Source organism: Staurois parvus, unplaced genomic scaffold, assembly GCF_062004578.1.
Source record: "Staurois parvus isolate SC_StPar_1 unplaced genomic scaffold, SC_StPar_1.0 ptg000380l, whole genome shotgun sequence".
Taxonomy (NCBI): Eukaryota; Metazoa; Chordata; class Amphibia; order Anura; family Ranidae; genus Staurois; species Staurois parvus.
Window position 1 is genome coordinate 1,517,303 of NW_028318176.1, and position 14,697 is coordinate 1,531,999.

At 51.1% G+C, this 14,697-nt stretch overlaps 1 long non-coding RNA gene across 1 annotated transcript; it reads left to right on the forward strand.

Moving 5' to 3' along the window:
• Positions 1 to 281: 281 nt before the first annotated feature.
• On the forward strand, positions 282 to 10,308 carry LOC149455969 (uncharacterized). The gene is made up of 2 exons (XR_016313978.1): positions 282 to 1,592; positions 1,705 to 10,308. It is a non-coding gene; the product is annotated as an uncharacterized LOC149455969 (long non-coding RNA).
• The last annotated feature ends 4,389 nt before the right edge of the window (positions 10,309 to 14,697 follow it).

Sequence of the window (14,697 nt, forward strand, 5' to 3'; positions counted from 1 at the left end):
ATGCCACCACAGACACCAAAGTAGTAGTTATGTCAGAGGCATAAAAGGATAAAGGAGGCCCCGTTTTGGTATCTTCACCCATTCTCCCGTAGGGGTCAGTCCTCAATGAGATATAGAGGGATGCTGCCGGGGTGATGTCATCTGCACCGTTGTACTGGGAGTGCAGGGTGCCATGATGAATTCCTCAAGGAGGTCCGGAGTGATGCAGATGACATCACCCCGGACCTCCTCGAGGAATTCATCATGGCGCCCTGCACTCCCAGTACAATGGTGCAGATGACATCACCCCGGACCAACCTTGAGGAATTCATCATGGCGCCGTGCAGTCACAGTACAACGATGACAACTGGGGACCATCAATGGTTTCTTGAAGAAACTGCTGCTGGGATGATGTTATCTGCACCGTTGTACTGTGAATGCAGGGCGCCATGATGAATTCCTCAAGGACGTCCGGGGTGATGTCACCTGCACCGTTGTACTGAGTGCAGGGCACCATGATGAATTCCTCAAGGAGATCCGGGGTGATGTCATCTGCACCATTGTACTGTGAGTGCAGGGCGCCATGATGAATTCCTCGAGGAGGTCCAGGGTGATGTCATCTGCATCGTTGTACAGTGAGTGCAGGGCGCCATGATGAATTCCTCGAGGAGGTCCGGGGTGATGTCATCTACACCGTTGTACTGTGAGTGCAGGGCGCCATAATGAATTCCTCGAGGAGGTCCGGGGTTATGTCATCTACACCACTGTACTGAGTGCAGGGGTCCATGATGAATTCCTCCAGGAGGTCCGGGGTGATGTCATCTACATCGTTGTACTGAGTGCAGGGCGTCATGATGAATTCCTCCAGGAGGTCCGGGGTGATGTCATCTACATCGTTGAACTGAGTGCAGGGGCCTTGATGAATTCCTCCAGGAGGTCCAAGGTGATGTCATCTGCACCGTTGTACTGTGAGTGCAGGGCGCCATGATGAATTCCCCAAGGAGGTCCGGGGTGATGTCATCTGCACCGTTGTACTGTGAGTGCAGGGCGCCATGATGAATTCCTCGAGGAGGTCCGGGGTGATGTCATCTGCACCGTTGTACTGTGACTGCAGGGCGCCATGATGAATTCCTCGAGGAGGTCCGGGGTGATGTCATCTGCCCCGTTGTACTGTGAGGTGCAGGGCGCCATGATGAATTCCTCGAGGAGGTCCAGGGTGATGTCATCTGCACCGTTGTACTGTGAGTGCAGGGCACCATGATGAATTCCTCAAGGAGGTCCGGGGTGATGTCATCTGCATTGTTGTACTGAGTGCAGGGCACCATGATGAATTCATCGAGGAGGTCCGGGGTGATGCCACCTGCACCGTTGTACTGAGTGCAGGGCACCATGATGAATTCATCGAGGAGGTCCGGGGTGATGCCACCTGCACCATTGTACTGTGAGTGCAGGGCGCCATGATGAATTCCTCGAGGAGGTCCGGGGTGATGTCATCTGCATCGTTGTACTGTGAGTGCAGGGAGCCATGATGAATTCCTCGAGGAGGTCCGGGGTGATGTCATCTACACCGTTGTACTGTGAGTGCAGGGCGCCATAATGAATTCCTCGAGGAGGTCTGGGGTGATGTCATCTGCATCGTTGTACTGTGAGTGCAGGGCGCCATGACGAATTCCTCGAGGAGGTTGTACTGTGAGTGCAGGGTGCCATAATGAATTCCTCGAGGAGGTCCGGGGTTATGTCATCTACACCGTTGTACTGAGTGCAGGGCGCCATGATGAATTCCTCCAGGAGGTCCGGGGTGATGTCATCTGCATTGTTCTACTGAGTGCAGGGCACCATGATGCATTCCTCGAGGAGGTCCGGGGTAATGTCATCTGCACCGTTGTACTGAGTGCAGGGCACCATGATGAATTCCTCAAGGAGGTCCGGGGTGATGTCATCTGCACCATTGTACTGTGAGTGCAGGGCGCCATGATGAATTCCTCGAGGAGGTCCGGGGTGATGTCATCTGCATCGTTGTACTGTGAGTACAGGGCGCCATGATGAATTCCTCGAGGAGGTCCGAGGTGATGTCATCTACACCGTTGTACTGTGAGTGCAGGGCGCCATAATGAATTCCTCGAGGAGGTCCGGGGTTATGTCATCTACACCGTTGTACTGAGTGCAGGGCGCCATGATGAATTCCTCCAGGAGGTCCGGGGTGATGTCATCTACATCGTTGTACTAAGTGCAGGGCGCTATGATGAATTCCTCCAGGAGGTCCGGGGTGATGTCATCTACATCGTTGAACTGAGTGCAGGGGCCTTGATGAATTCCTCCAGGAGGTCCGGGGTGATGTCATCTGCACCATTGTACTGAGAGTGCAGGGCACAATGAATTCCTCGAGGAGGTCCGGGGTGATGTCATCTGCCCCGTTGTACTGTGAGTGCAGGGCGCCATGATGAATTCCTCGAGGAGGTCCGGGGTGATGTCATCTGCACCGTTGTACTGTGAGTGCAGGGCACCATGATGAATTCCTCGAGGAGGTCCGGGATGATGTCATCTGCATTGTTGTACTGAGTGCAGGGCACCATGATGAATTCCTCGAGGAAGTCTGGGGTGATGTCATCTGCATCGTTGTACTGTGAGTGCAGGGCTCCATGATGAATTCCTCGAGGAGGTCCGGGGTGATGTCATCTGCATCGTTGTACTGTGAGTACAGGGCGCCATGATGAATTCCTCGAGGAGGTCCGAGGTGATGTCATCTACACCGTTGTACTGTGAGTGCAGGGCGCCATAATGAATTCCTCGAGGAGGTCCGGGGTGATGTCATCTGCATCGTTGTACTGTGAGTGCAGGGCGCCATGACGAATTCCTCGAGGAGGTCCGGGGTGATGTCATCTACACCGTTGTACTGTGAGTGCAGGGCGCCATAATGAATTCCTCGAGGAGGTCCGGGGTTATGTCATCTACACCGTTGTACTGAGTGCAGGGCGCCATGATGAATTCCTCCAGGAGGTCCGGGGTGATGTCATCTGAATTGTTCTACTGAGTGCAGGGCACCATGATGCATTCCTCGAGGAGGTCCGGGGTAATGTCATCTGCACCGTTGTACTGAGTGCAGGGCACCATGATGAATTCCTCAAGGAGGTCCGGGGTGATGTCATCTGCACCATTGTACTGTGAGTGCAGGGCGCCATGATGAATTCCTCGAGGAGGTCCGGGGTGATGTCATCTGCATCGTTGTACTGTGAGTGCAGGGCGCCATGATGAATTCCTCGAGGAGGTCCGGGGTGATGTCATCTACACCGTTGTACTGTGAGTGCAGGGCGCCATAATGAATTCCCCAAGGAGGTCCGGGGTTATGTCATCTACACCGTTGTACTGAGTGCAGGGCGCCATGATGAATTCCTCCAGGAGGTCTGGGGTGATGTCATCTACATTGTTGTACTAAGTGCAGGGCGCCATGATGAATTCCTCCAGGAGGTCTGGGGTGATGTCATCTGCACCATTGTACTGTGAGTGCAGGGCGCCATGATGAATTCCCCAAGGAGGTCCGGGGTGATGTCATCTGCACCATTGTACTGTGAGTGCAGGGCGCAATGAATTCCTCGAGGAGGTCCGGGGTGATGTCATCTGCCCCGTTGTACTGTGAGTGCAGGGCGCCATGATGAATTCCTCGAGGAGGTCCGGGGTGATGTCATCTGCACCGTTGTACTGTGAGTGCAGGGCACCATGATGAATTCCTCGAGGAGGTCTGGGATGATGTCATCTTCATTGTTGTACTGAGTGCAGGGCACCATGATGAATTCCTCGAGGAGGTCTGGTGTGATGCCATCTGCATCGTTGTACTGTGAGTGCAGGGCACCATGATGAATTCCTCAAGGAGGTCCAGGGTGATGTCATCTGCATCGTTGTACTGAGAGTGCAGGGCGCCATGATGAATTCCTCAAGGAGGTCCGGGGTGATGTCATCTGCATCGTTGTACTGTGAGTGCAGGGCGCCATGATGAATTCCTCCAGGAGGTCCGGGGTGATGTCATCTGCACCGTTGTACTGTGAGTGCAGGGTGCCATGATGAATTCCTCAAGGAGGTCCGGGGTGATGTCATCTGCACCGTTGTACTGTGAGTGCAGGGCGCCATGATGAATTCCTCCAGGAGGTCCGGGGTGATGTCATCTGCACCGTTGTACTGTGAGTGCAGGGCGCCATGATGAATTCCTCGAGGAGGTCCGGGGTGATGTCATCTTCACCGTTGTACTGTGAGTGCAGGGCGCCATAATGAATTCCTCGAGGAGGTCCGGGGTTATGTTATCTACACCGTTGTACTGAGTGCAGGGCGCCATGATGAATTCCTCCAGGAGGTCCGGGGTGATGTCATCTACATCGTTGTACTAAGTGCTGGGCGCCATGATGAATTCCTCCAGGAGGTCCGGGGTGATGTCATCTACATCGTTGAACTGAGTGCAGGGGCCTTGATGAATTCCTCCAGGAGGTCCGGGGTGATGTCATCTGCACCATCGTACTGTGAGTGCAGGGCGCCATGATGAATTCCCCAAGGAGGTCCGGGGTGATGTCACCTGCTCCACTGTACTGTGAGTGCAGGGCGCAATGAATTCCTCGAGGAGGTCCGGGGTGATGTCATCTGCCCCGTCGTACTGTGAGTGCAGGGCGCCATAATGAATTCCTCGAGGAGGTCCGGGGTTATGTCATCTACACCGTTGTACTGAGTGCAGGGCGCCATGATGAATTCCTCCAGGAGGTCCGGGGTGATGTCATCAGAATTGTTCTACTGAGTGCAGGGCACCATGATGCATTCCTCGAGGAGGTCCGGGGTAATGTCATCTGCACCATTGTACTGAGTGCAGGGCACCATGATGAATTCCTCAAGGAGGTCCGGGGTGATGTCATCTGCACCATTGTACTGTGAGTGCAGGGCGCCATGATGAATTCCTCAAGGAGGTCCGGGGTGATGTCATCTGCATCGTTGTACTGTGAGTGCAGGGCGCCATGATGAATTCCTCGAGGAGGTCCGGGGTGATGTCATCTACACCGTTGTACTGTGAGTGCAGGGCGCCATAATGAATTCCTCGAGGAGGTCCGGGGTTATGTCATCTACACCGTTGTACTGAGTGCAGGGCGCCATGATGAATTCCTCCAGGAGGTCTGGGGTGATGTCATCTACATTGTTGTACTAAGTGCAGGGCGCCATGATGAATTCCTCCAGGAGGTCCGGGGTGATGTCATCTACATCGTTGAACTGAGTGCAGGGGCCTTGATGAATTCCTCCAGGAGGTCCGGGGTGATGTCATCTGCACCATTGTACTGTGAGTGCAGGGCGCCATGATGAATTCCCCAAGGAGGTCCGGGGTGATGTCATCTGCACCATTGTACTGTGAGTGCAGGGCGCAATGAATTCCTCGAGGAGGTCCGGGGTGATGTCATCTGCCCCGTTGTACTGTGAGTGCAGGGCGCCATGATGAATTCCTCGAGGAGGTCCGGGGTGATGTCATCTGCACCGTTGTACTGTGAGTGCAGGGCACCATGATGAATTCCTCGAGGAGGTCTGAGATGATGTCATCTGCATTGTTGTACTGAGTGCAGGGCACCATGATGAATTCCTCGAGGAGGTCTGGTGTGATGTCATCTGCATCGTTGTACTGTGAGTGCAGGGCACCATGATGAATTCCTCGAGGAAGTCTGGGGTGATGTCATCTGCATCGTTGTACTGTGAGTGCAGGGCTCCATGATGAATTCCTCAAGGAGGTCCAGGGTGATGTCATCTGCATCGTTGTACTGAGAGTGCAGGGCGCCATGATGAATTCCTCAAGGAGGTCCGGGGTGATGTCATCTGCATCGTTGTACTGTGAGTGCAGGGCGCCATGATGAATTCCTCCAGGAGGTCCGGGGTGATGTCATCTGCACCGTTGTACTGTGAGTGCAGGGCGCCATGATGAATTCCTCCAGGAGGTCCGGGGTGATGTCATCTGCACCGTTGTACTGTGAGTGCAGGGCGCCATGATGAATTCCTCGAGGAGGTCCGGGGTGATGTCATCTTCACCGTTGTACTGTGAGTGCAGGGCGCCATGATGAATTCCTCGAGGAGGTCCGGGGTGATGTCATCTACACCATTGTACTGTGAGTGCAGGGCGCCATAATGAATTCCTCGAGGAGGTCCGGGGTTATGTTATCTACACCATTGTACTGAGTGCAGGGCGCCATGATGAATTCCTCCAGGAGGTCCGGGGTGATGTCATCTACATCGTTGTACTAAGTGCTGGGCGCCATGATGAATTCCTCCAGGAGGTCCGGGGTGATGTCATCTACATCGTTGAACTGAGTGCAGGGGCCTTGATGAATTCTTCCAGGAGGTCCGGGGTGATGTCATCTGCACCATCGTACTGTGAGTGCAGGGCGCCATGATGAATTCCCCAAGGAGGTCCGGGGTGATGTCATCTGCACCATTGTACTGTGAGTGCAGGGCGCCATGATGAATTCCTCGAGGAGGTCCGGGGTGATGTCATCTGCATTGTTGTACTGAGTGCAGGGCACCATGATGAATTACTCGAGGAGGTCTGGTGTGATGTCATCTGCATCGTTGTACTGTGAGTGCAGGGCGCCATGATGAATTCCTCGAGGAGGTCCGGGGTGATGTCATCTGCACCGTTGTACTGTGAGTGCAGGGCGCCAAGATTAATTCCTCCAGGAGGTCCGGGGTGATGTCGTCTGCACCGTTGTACTGTGAGTGCAGGGCACCATGATGAATTCCTCGAGTAGGTCCGAGGTGATGTCGTCTGCACCGTTGTACTGTGAGTGCAGGGCGCCATGATGAAATCCTCGAGGAGGTGCGGGGTGATGTCATCTGCACCGTTGTACTGTGAGTGCAGGGCACCATGATGAATTCCTCGAGGAGGTCCGGGGTGATGTCATCTGCATTTTTGTACTGAGTGCAGGGCACCATGATGAATTCCTCGAGGAGGTCTGGTGTGATGTCATCTGCATCGTTGTACTGTGAGTGCAGGGCATCATGATGAATTCCTCGAGGAAGTCTGGTGTGATGTCATCTGCACCGTTGTACTGTGAGTGCAGGGCACCATGATGAATTCCTAGAGGAAGTCTGGGGTGATGTCATCTGCACCGTTATACTGTGAGTGCAGGGCTCCATGATGAATTCCTCAAGGAGGTCCAGGGTGATGTCATCTGCATCGTTGTACTGAGTGCAGGGCGCCATGATGAATTCCTCAAGGAGGTCCGGGTGATGTCATCTGCATCGTTGTACTGTGAGTGCAGGGTGCCATGATGAATTCCTCAAGGAGGTCCGGGGTGATGTCATCTGCATCGTTGTACTGTGAGTGCAGGGCGCCATGATGAATTCCTCGAGGAGGTCCGGGGTGATGTCATCTACACCGTTGTACTGTGAGTGCAGGGCGCCATAATGAATTCCTCGAGGAGGTCCGGGGTTATGTCATCTACACCGTTGTACTGAGTGCAGGGCGCCATGATGAATTCCTCCAGGAGGTCTGGGGTGATGTCATCTACATTGTTGTACTAAGTGCAGGGCACCATGATGAATTCCTCCAGGAGGTCCGGGGTGATGTCATCTACATCGTTGAACTGAGTGCAGGGGCCTTGATGAATTCCTCCAGGAGGTCCGGGGTGATGTCATCTGCACCATTGTACTGTGAGTGCAGGGCGCCATGATGAATTCCCCAAGGAGGTCCGGGGTGATGTCATCTGCACCATTGTACTGTGAGTGCAGGGCGCAATGAATTCCTCGAGGAGGTCCGGGGTGATGTCATCTGCCCCGTTGTACTGTGAGTGCAGGGCGCCATGATGAATTCCTCGAGGAGGTCCGGGGTGATGTCATCTGCACCGTTGTACTGTGAGTGCAGGGCACCATGATGAATTCCTCGAGGAGGTCTGAGATGATGTCATCTGCATTGTTGTACTGAGTGCAGGGCACCATGATGAATTCCTCGAGGAGGTCTGGTGTGATGTCATCTGCATCGTTGTACTGTGAGTGCAGGGCACCATGATGAATTCCTCGAGGAAGTCTGGGGTGATGTCATCTGCATCGTTGTACTGTGAGTGCAGGGCTCCATGATGAATTCCTCAAGGAGGTCCAGGGTGATGTCATCTGCATCGTTGTACTGAGAGTGCAGGGCGCCATGATGAATTCCTCAAGGAGGTCCGGGGTGATGTCATCTGCATCGTTGTACTGTGAGTGCAGGGCGCCATGATGAATTCCTCCAGGAGGTCCGGGGTGATGTCATCTGCACCGTTGTACTGTGAGTGCAGGGCGCCATGATGAATTCCTCCAGGAGGTCCGGGGTGATGTCATCTGCACCGTTGTACTGTGAGTGCAGGGCGCCATGATGAATTCCTCGAGGAGGTCCGGGGTGATGTCATCTTCACCGTTGTACTGTGAGTGCAGGGCGCCATGATGAATTCCTCGAGGAGGTCCGGGGTGATGTCATCTACACCATTGTACTGTGAGTGCAGGGCGCCATAATGAATTCCTCGAGGAGGTCCGGGGTTATGTTATCTACACCATTGTACTGAGTGCAGGGCGCCATGATGAATTCCTCCAGGAGGTCCGGGGTGATGTCATCTACATCGTTGTACTAAGTGCTGGGCGCCATGATGAATTCCTCCAGGAGGTCCGGGGTGATGTCATCTACATCGTTGAACTGAGTGCAGGGGCCTTGATGAATTCTTCCAGGAGGTCCGGGGTGATGTCATCTGCACCATCGTACTGTGAGTGCAGGGCGCCATGATGAATTCCCCAAGGAGGTCCGGGGTGATGTCATCTGCACCATTGTACTGTGAGTGCAGGGCGCCATGATGAATTCCTCGAGGAGGTCCGGGGTGATGTCATCTGCATTGTTGTACTGAGTGCAGGGCACCATGATGAATTACTCGAGGAGGTCTGGTGTGATGTCATCTGCATCGTTGTACTGTGAGTGCAGGGCGCCATGATGAATTCCTCGAGGAGGTCCGGGGTGATGTCATCTGCACCGTTGTACTGTGAGTGCAGGGCGCCAAGATTAATTCCTCCAGGAGGTCCGGGGTGATGTCGTCTGCACCGTTGTACTGTGAGTGCAGGGCACCATGATGAATTCCTCGAGTAGGTCCGAGGTGATGTCGTCTGCACCGTTGTACTGTGAGTGCAGGGCGCCATGATGAAATCCTCGAGGAGGTGCGGGGTGATGTCATCTGCACCGTTGTACTGTGAGTGCAGGGCACCATGATGAATTCCTCGAGGAGGTCCGGGGTGATGTCATCTGCATTTTTGTACTGAGTGCAGGGCACCATGATGAATTCCTCGAGGAGGTCTGGTGTGATGTCATCTGCATCGTTGTACTGTGAGTGCAGGGCATCATGATGAATTCCTCGAGGAAGTCTGGTGTGATGTCATCTGCACCGTTGTACTGTGAGTGCAGGGCACCATGATGAATTCCTAGAGGAAGTCTGGGGTGATGTCATCTGCACCGTTATACTGTGAGTGCAGGGCTCCATGATGAATTCCTCAAGGAGGTCCAGGGTGATGTCATCTGCATCGTTGTACTGAGTGCAGGGCGCCATGATGAATTCCTCAAGGAGGTCCGGGGTGATGTCATCTGCATCGTTGTACTGTGAGTGCAGGGTGCCATGATGAATTCCTCAAGGAGGTCCGGGGTGATGTCATCTGCACCTTTGTACTGTGAGTGCAGGGCGCCATGATGAATTCCTCCAGGAGGTCCGGGGTGATGTCATCTGCACCGTTGTACTGTAAGTGCAGGGTGCCATGATGAATTCCTCCAGGAGGTCTGGGGTGATGTCATCTGCATTGCTGTACTGTGAGTGCAGGGCGCCATGATGAATCCCTTGAGGGGTCCATAATGTCATGTATATACAGGAAGGGAGTTGAATAAGTGGGTGTCATTCATTCTAGAAGAGAGATGGTGCTAGATCACCTAGTGGGTAGGTTTTCGGGGGACAGCACTGGAGAGGAGGTAACGCAGTGGGAGATACTTCCTTAGTTCTGCGATGGCTGGAGAACAGAAGTTGGGCTTTAGCTGGCCTTTCACAGGGGTTGGGGGTCAATCAGATAAGCAGACCTTGCATCTTCATGCCATAATAAAGTCCCATCAGAAGTGAAGTTCAGGTGCAGAACCCGAGACGGGGGTAAATGACCTTCATATGTGAGTCCCGGTGTCCTTTCCCTGAATTTTGCTGCTATAAGACACCCTTTGGAAATTCTCTATGATCAATGCAAGTCTTTTGGCCAGATTCCATCATCTCAATCCTACGAGAAAATGTGGACCGTATTTTGATATTCTGTAGCGTCAATAAAGGTTCTTCCTTGTTCCTTGTGTCTTCTGTTGTATTGGTGCTCAGGTGAGACCTCATTTATAGAGAAAGTTGATCCAGGGAATATCCGATTGCCTCTCGGGGGATCAGGAAGGAATTGTTTCCCTTGCAGGAGCAAATTGGATCATGCTTTGCTGGGTTTTTTTTTGCCTTCCTCTGGATCAGCTGTGGGTGTAGGATTATAACTTTTTTTATGGTTGAACTGGATGGACTTTTGTCTTTTTTCAGCCAGACTATGTAATGTGATGACTCAGTCAGTGTGCCATTGTTGAGGGACCCCAGCTGTTTGGTGTCCCAAGAAATCCCTGTAGAATTAAATAAATATCTGACAATTGGGGAACACCAGTGGTTTCTTGAGGGAAATATCTGATAGTTGGGGAGCATCAATGGTTTCTTGAGGGAACCGACAATTGAGAACCATCAATGGTTTCTTGAGGGATATACAGTGGAGCAAAAAAGTATTTAGTCAGCCACCAATTGTGCAAGTTCTCCCACTTAAAAAGATGAGAGAGGCCTGTAATTGGCATAATAGGTAGATCTCAACTATGAGAGACAAAATGAGAAAAAAAATCCAGACAATCACATTAGCTGATTTGGAAAGAATTTATTTGCAAATTATGGTGGAAAATAAGTATTTGGTCAATATCAAAAGTTCATCTCAATACTTTGTTATATATCCTTTGTTGGCAATGACAGAGGTCAAGCGTTTCCTGTACGTCTTCACAAGGTTGGCACACACTGTTGCTGGTATGTTGGCTTATTCCTCCATGCAGATCTCTAGAGCAGTGATATTTTGGGGCTGTCGCTGGGCAACACGGACTTTCAACTCCCTCCAAAGGTTTTCTATGGGGTTGAGATCTGGAGACTGGCTAGGCCACTCCAGGACCTTGAAATGCTTCTTACGAAGCCACTCCTTCGTTGCCCGGGCGGTATGTTTGGGATTATTGTCATGTTGGAAGACCCAGCCACGTTTCATCTTCAATGCCCTTGCTGATGGTAGGAGGTTTGCACTCAAAATCTCACGATACATGGCCCCATTCATTCTGTCCTGTACATGGATCAGTCGTCCTGGTCCCTTTGCGGAGAAACAGCTCCAAAGCATGATGTTGCCACCCCCATGCTTCAGAGTAGGTATGGTGTTCTTTGGATGCAACTCAGCATTCTCTCTCCTCCAAACACGACGAGTTGTGTTTCTACCAAACAGTTCTATTTTGGTTTCATCTGACCATATGACATTCTCCTAATCCTCTTCTGGATCATCCAAATTCTCTCTAGCAAACTTCAGACAGGCCTGGACATGTACTGGCTTAAGCAGGGGGACACGTCTGGCACTGCAGGATTTGAGTCCCTGGCGGCGTAGTGTGTTACTGATGGTAGTCTTTGTTACGTTGGTCCCAGCTCTCTGCAGGCATTCACTAGGTCCCCACGTGTGGTCCTGGGATTTGTGCTCACCGTTCTTGTGATCATTTTGACCCCACAGGGTGAGATCTTGCGTGGAGCCCCAGATCGAGGGAGATTATCGGTGGTCTTGTATGTCTTCCATTTTCTAATTATTGCTCCCACAGTTGATTTGTTCACAGCAAGCTGCTTGCCTATTGCAGATTCAGTCTTCCCAGCCTGGTGCAGGTCTATAATTTTGTTTCTGGTGTCCTTCGACAGCTCTTTGATCTTCACCATAGTGGAGTTTGGAGTGTGACTGTTTGAGGTTGTGGACAGGTGTCTTTTATACTGATAACAAGTTCAAACAGGTGCCATTGATACAGGTAATGAGTGCAGGACAGAGGAGCCTCTTAAAGAAGAAGGTACAGGTCTGTGAGAGCCAGAAATCTTGCTTGTTTGTAGGTGACCAAATACTTATTTTCCACCATAATTTGCAAATAAATTCTTTCCAAATCAGCCAATGTGATTGTCTGTATTTATTTTCTCATTTTGTCTCTCATAGTTGAGGTCTACCTATGATGCCAATTACAGGCCTCTCTCATCTTTGTAAGTGGGAGAACTTGCACAATTTGTGGCTGACTAAATACTTTTTTGCCCCACTGTATCTGACAACTGGGGACCATCAATGGTTTCTTGAAGGAACTATCTGACAATTGGGGACCACCAATGGTTTCTGATGGAAATATCTGATAGTTGGTGACCACCAATGGTTTCTGAGGGAAATATGACAGGTAATGACCATTATTAGTTTCATGAGGGAACTGATACTTGGTGACCACCAATGGCTTCTGAAGGAAATATCTAACATTTGGAGACCACCAATTGATTCTTGAAGGAAATATCTGACAAGTGATGACCATTAATAGTTTCATGAGGGAACTATCTGGTAATTAAGGACCACCAATGGTTTCTGAGGGAAATATCTGATACTTGGAGACCACCAATGGTTTCTTGAGGTAAATATCTGACAAGTGATGACCATTAATAGTTTCATGAAGGAAATATCTGACAATTGGGGACCACCAATGGTTTCTGAGGGAAATATATCTGATATTTGGTGACCACCAATGGTTTCTGAGGGAAATATCTGACAGGTAATGACCATTAATAGTTTCATGAGGGAAATATCTGACAATTGGGGACCACCAATGATTTCTGAGGGAAATATCTGACACTTGGAGAACACCAATGGCCTTGAGGGAAATATCTGACAAGTGATGACCATTAATAGTTTCATGAGGGAACTATCTGACAATTGGGGACCAGCAATGGTTTCTGAGGGAAATATCTGACACTTGGGGGTTTATTTACTAAAGCTGGAGAGTCCAAAACCAGACTCCCTTCTGCATAGAAACCAATCAGCTTCCAGGTTTCATTGCCAAAGCTTCATTGAACAAGCTGAGGTTAGAAGCTGATTGGTTTCTATGCAGAAGGGAGTCTGATTTTGGACTCTCCAGCTTTAGTAAATAAACCCCTTGGAGACCACCAATGGTTTCTTGAGGGAAATATCTGACAGGTAATGACCATTAATAGTTTCATGAGGGAAATATCTGATACTTGGTGACCACCAATGGTTTCTGAGGGAAATATCTGATACTTGGTGACCACCAATGGTTTCTGGAGGCACACAACCTTTGAGATGAGCAGGTGGTCATTTGGAGATCTACAACTTTGCTATCCTTTCTATACTGACACCGGAATCTATGGACTGGCATGGTGTCAGTTTTATTGCAGAGCACCCACCAGCTTCATGTATATATCTCCATCTTGTGGCCCTTGTCCGTGTCACTCTGATGCTTACTTACAAACCCCAAGTACCAGAAAACTGACTTCTATGGGCACAGCCATTGGAAAAGCACAAAGAACATGGAGCGTGTTCTGAAAGTCGTAACCAATCGTGTGTTTGTTCGCTGCAGTCAGATATGCTTGGATGGTTGCTGATTGGTTAGTGCACGTCCTCCTTGTAGGAGTGTGGGGAATGACCCAGGTAAAGTCTCGGATTCCTCTGAGTCTTCACAAAGCGTCCATCACCGGGTCCCGGACAGAGATTCCCTGACACAGAGCGGGATGTTACAGCGAAGACACGGAGCGGGATGTTACAGCGAAGACACGGAGCGGGATGTTACAGCGAAGACACGGGGCGGGATGTTACAGCGAAGACACAGGGCGGGAGACATTCTGGCCGAAATTTATGACGGAATTTTTTTACTGGATGTGTTTTAGAGGAAAAAGTCAGAAATATTGTTTTTTTTCTTAAAATTGTCGATTTGTTTATAGCGCAAAAAATAAAAACCGCACAGGGGAGCAAATACCGCCGAAAGAAACCGTAATTGGTGGGGAAAAAAGGACATAAATGTCATCTGGGTGCAGCGCAATTGTCAGTTACAGTAATGCAGCGACGTAACGCAAAAAAATGACCTGGTCAGGAAGGGGGAGGGAATCCGCTGGAGGGGAGGGCCGCCAGTCTGACACTCCTGGATGGATTAGGGGCGAATGTTTGGGTTAGAACCCTAACCCTACTGATTACGGCAAACCCAACATTTGCCACTAACCCTTCCAGGGGTGTCACTGGTGGCCCTCCAGCTGTTGCCAATCTACAAGTCCCAGCATGCCTCTGTCTTCAGGAGTCATGCTTGTAACTGTCAGCCTTGCAATGCCTCCTGGGACTTGTAGTTTGGCAACAGCTGGAGGGCCACCAGTCTGACACCCCTGGGTTAGGGTTAGCGGCAAATGTTGGGTTTGCCGTAATCAGTACGGTTAGGGTTCTAACCCAAACATTCGCCACTAACCCTTCCAGGAGTGTCAGACTGGCGGCCCTCCAGCCCTTGCCAAGCTACAAATCCCATGAGGCATTGCAAGATTGACAGTTACAAGCATGACTCCCAAAGGCAGAGGCATGATGGGACTAACCCTTCCAAGGGAGTCAAACTGGTGGCCCTCCAGCTGT